General features: G+C 57.4%; 1 pseudogene across 1 annotated transcript; it reads left to right on the top strand.

Moving 5' to 3' along the window:
• Window positions 1-438: 438 nt before the first annotated feature.
• On the top strand, window positions 439-4,287 carry LOC116547923 (annotated as a pseudogene). The gene is made up of 9 exons (XR_004267232.1): window positions 439-657; window positions 863-1,003; window positions 1,164-1,297; window positions 1,540-1,675; window positions 1,853-2,063; window positions 2,149-2,289; window positions 3,003-3,157; window positions 3,915-3,983; window positions 4,124-4,287. The product of XR_004267232.1 is annotated as a WAS protein family homolog 2-like (transcript).
• Window positions 4,288-4,481: the final 194 nt, after the last annotated feature.

The raw sequence follows: 4,481 nt of genomic DNA, 5'->3' as shown, positions 1-4,481 counted from the left end.
GCTAGACTATACAGAGCCTGTGGGCCATGGTCGGGATGCAGGGCTTGCTCAGTGAGCTATTCACTATGTGCAGGGGCGGTTCTTCCTCTGAATTTAGGTGACAACACTCAGTTCCAGCCTTACCATTCTTAGCCTCCGGTCTCGATTCCCCCTCTGCAGAGGTCACTTTGTCTACTGCATGTGATCGTGAGGGGTTGTGAACTGCCTCGCTCCATCAACAGCCATGTGTGCATGTGTAAATACCATCCTCTGTGTGCCCTGGAGGCTGTCCTTCAGATAGCATGTGCAGGTGCCAGCATAGGGCCAGGTGGCTGCCTGTCCCTACCGAGAGTGCAGGGATCTCAGTACTGTCAACTCCTCGATTTTGCAGGTCAGATTATCCTTGTAGAGGCCACCTGGATGGCACCAAGTTTGGCCCTGGCAAGCAGGTGACCCTGACTTAAGAGACTTTACCTGAGGGCTGGTCTAGCAGGTCTACTGTTAGGAGCAAGAGGTGTGCAGGGGGTAGGGAGCAGTCCCAGCTTCTGTGATCTTCTCCATGGCAGGATCTCCCAGTGGGTAGAGCAGAGCCAGAGCCAGGTGCAGGCCATTGAGGAGAAGGTCTCCTTGGCCCAGGCCAAGATTGAGAAGATCAAGGGCAGCAAGAAGGCCATCAAGGTAGCCCCCTTACCCCTGTGTCCTGAGGCTACTTGGCTGTCCCTCATTACTCCATGCCTCTGAGGCTGCCCAGTCTCTGCCCTGCTGCCCACCCGTACCTTGGACTTTCCTCCCACCCAGGCTCCCAACTCTAATCCTCTCCTGCCAAGCAAGCCTAGCCATCTGAGCTTCTTGGGGCCCCTCAGACTTGTCCCTGCGTCCACAGGTGTTCTCCAGTGCCAAGTACCCTGTTCAGAGCACCTGAAGGAATATGGCTCCATCTTCACAGGTGTCCAGGACCCTGGCCTGCAGAGACGACCCCACCACAGGATCCAGAGCAAGCCTGGCAGGCCCTGCAGGTCTGCTGGCCATGCACATCACATGGCCTGTCACACACTGGAAGCCTGGATGCTGGGGACGAGCCAGGGCTGCCATAGGGTTCTGTCCCGCAGAGAAGGCTGACTGGGAAAGGGTGGCAGCTGATTTGGCCCAGCCCTAAATACTGACTATCCCTTGGCCCCTCTGGCCCTCCCAGGAGAAGCTGAAGTACTTTCCTATGTGCATGAGTGCCAAGCTGGAGCCTGAGGATGATGCAGAGGAGAGGCTTGGGGTCTTCCAGCTCTGTCAGCTCCTTGTTGCTCTTCAACACCACCAAGATCTTGCATGGCCAGAAGGCAGGGCTGAGGGGTGTGGGCTGGAGGCCTGGCTTGGCTTAGTGGGGACTGGGGGCATTAGACACAGGTATAGCACCAAGGCTGGGAGCCATGGGGTAGTTGGGGTGGCTTGGCTTGGGAGACCTGGGACCCCACCATGCACACTGTGCCCCTGATGGTGTGGGAGAGGTAGGAATATGGGCTCAGGACAGCAGTTGTCAGCTTGCCTGACCCCACATCGCCCCTGTAGGTACAAGTAGTGTGTCTTCCTGGACTCCCTGGCTGGTGCTGTAACAAAGACCCATGTGATGCTGGGGGTGGAGACAGAGGAGAAGCTGTTTGATGCCCCCTTCTCCATCAGCAAGAGAGAGCAGCTGGAGCAGCAGGTGGGAGGAACAGGGCTGGGGTGGGGACAGATGCAGTGGCTGGGGGCCCTGCCAGGGCTCCTCTCCAGGCAAGGCTGTTGAGCTCTTTATTCCACCCATGGGGTGTACACACAAGACCTTGCAGGATGCCCCTGCAGGGCCCTGTTACCTCTCACATGTCCCTACCTAATCCTCCAGGTTCCAGAGAACTACTACTAGGTGCCAGACCTGGGCCAAGTACCTGAGATTGGTGTGCTATCCTACTTGTCCGACCTGCCCGGCATTGCCAACGACCCCATGTACAGTGCTGACTTGGGCCCCAGCATTGTCCCCTCTGCCCCTGTCACTATTCCAGAACTGTCCACCTTCCACACTGAGGTAGCCGAGCCTCTCAATCCAGATGAGCTGGGCGCTGGGATGGGAGCTGAGCCAGGGACCTCCCTGCTCAGACACCTTCTTCCCTAGACACCCCACACTTTCTCTTTTAGACCTAGAAGATGGGGTGTTAACAGCACCCCCATCACCTCCCCCAGCTCCTGAGGTGCTGGCCAGTGCACCCCCCACTCCCTCAGCCGTGGCCCCTGTAGGCCCAGGCACCAGGCAGGACGGCGGCAGCAGCAGTGTGGCTCCTTCAGGTGGGAGCAGCTCTTTGAGGACACCTCTGCTCATTTCTGGTGTGCTCAGTGCACCCAGGTGGATTGTCTGTGGGTTTAAGTGGCCAGAAATACTTGATTTTCTTAATAGTTCCCGTTTCAAATGTCTTGTTCTACTTGGTTCATAAAATAGTGGTTTTCAAACTGTGGAGCTCTGGAATTCTCACCTCTTGGGCAGAGGGGGCCTGAACAAGTGAGGCTCCGGGCTCCCCATTCTGAGTTAAACCAATGGAAAGAAGAGGCCTAATAAACTATGGAAAGAAGGTCTAATAACAAGCTACAGCAACAAATGATTCAGTGTCCCTGAAATGACAGCATTTCAGCTTTACTGTTATACCTCCCATCTGTCTCTAGGATCCAGAAGTGGCACAAAACCCTTCTACTGGCTTATGTGTGCAACTGAGACTGTCAGTGCATGGCTAGCTTGGGGCTCCAGCTGTGCAGGGTGGGGGCTGGAGAGGGTCAGGGAGTGTCTGCACCCACATCACCTGCACTCTGGTGTTGCAGAAGTCAGTGCCCAGGTCCTGTGTGCCCAGGCCCCACAGAGTCTTCAAAGGCTGAGCATCCCCAACACGAACCTCCTCGTTCAAGGGGAGGTGCCCTCCCTCCTAGCAGAGTCTTGGACATGATAAGCTTCCCCAGCCCTGCCTGAGCAGCCTTTCCTCCTTATCCTCTTCCCCACCTCCCACCTCCAGTTGAGGGAGTTCTCAGGGAAGTGGTTGACCCCTCTGAGGGCCAGGCCACTCTGCTAGAGTCCATCCACCAAGGGGCGGGGGCATCGGCAAGGCCAAGTTGCACAGCGTGAAGGAGCAAAAGCTGGAGAAGCAGCAGCAGAAGGAGCAGGAGCAAGGTGAGCGGGCCCTGGAGCCTGTGGTTGGAGGGCCTCGGACAAAGCGCTGCCTCTTGTCTGGCACTGAGTCCACAGGGTGCTTTCTGCCCACCCCCTGCTCCTGCCAGCCTGTCTCTGGTTCCCCTAGGGCATTTGCTGGAAGCCCCAGGCCATCACCCAAGGTCGTCAGCCTCCCTGCCTGGGCCATGGCTCCTTCCCGGTTTGGGAGCCTTAGTGGAGCTTTCATCTCTAAGCTCATCCAGCTCCAACTGTAGCAAGGAGAATCTTCCTCAACTGCTGAGACTGGGCCAAGGCAATGGTCAGCCACCACAGCCTCCTGAGATATTTTTAGAGACTGGACCTGAGGCCTCCTGAGGCTGCCCATAGTGCCTGCTGTGACCGCAGACACCGGTGTGATGTGATGCCTGCACATACTGCAGCAGTGCCCTGGGCAGTATGATTCTGAGCTTGTGCCCAGCGCTGCTTGTGCCTTGTTCAGTGACCCCAGGCAAGATGCCTCACCTCTCTGGGCCAGTTTCCCCACCTGTGCAACGGTGCTGCCTACCCTGGCCCTGTCCCTGAGGGTGGCTCGAAGAGTGTTCCTTAAATGTAAGTGCATTCTCATCAGTGCCCAGTGTCGGGTCAGGGATAGACTGAAGCTCTGAGCTAACTGGAAAACACAGTGGCCTTGGAAGACTGAGGAGTGTCGTCGGGGTGGGGACAGGGAGCTGGGGTTTCATGTGACTGAACCCTTTACTCTGTGGCTTTCCCATTGCAGTGAGAGCCACGAACCAAGGTGGGGACCTGATGTCGGATCTCTTCAACAAGCTGATAATGAGGTGCAAGGGTAGGAATAGGAAGCAGGGCCACTGTCCGCCCTGGGCCGGCACATTGTAATTCTCTCCTGCCTTTTTCTTCCTGTGTTTTAAGTCTCTGGGGGAACCAGTGTTTCCCACCCACCACCCTCACTCAGCCTTTTCCTTCCAGGCATCTCTGGGAAAGGACCTGGGGCTGGTGAGGGACCTGGAGGAGCCTTTGCCCACGTGTCAGACTCCGTCCCTCCTCTGCCGCCACCACATGAGCCACAGGCAGAGGAGGATGAGGACGACTGGGAATCCTAGACTTGGGCCACTGCTCCGACATGGACACAGCCAGGACAAGCTCCTCAGACCCGTTGCCCTAGGAGGGGGCGGTGAAGGAACTGTCCCGGGACTGTGCAGGGACCACCTTTAGGGAGTGAGAGGCTGGCCTGAGGCCACAGGGCTAGGGCGGGGGCTTCTGTATGCCTGTGTTCCACCGGGGGACAGCTCCACCCAGCCTGCACCAGTGTGCTCTTCTCTTCCCT

This window comes from Sapajus apella, unplaced genomic scaffold, assembly GCF_009761245.1.
Source record: "Sapajus apella isolate SASKATOON/1434 unplaced genomic scaffold, GSC_monkey_1.0 scaffold5518, whole genome shotgun sequence".
In the NCBI taxonomy this organism is placed as follows: domain Eukaryota; kingdom Metazoa; phylum Chordata; class Mammalia; order Primates; family Cebidae; genus Sapajus; species Sapajus apella.
This window is presented reverse-complemented; position numbering and strand designations above follow the sequence as displayed.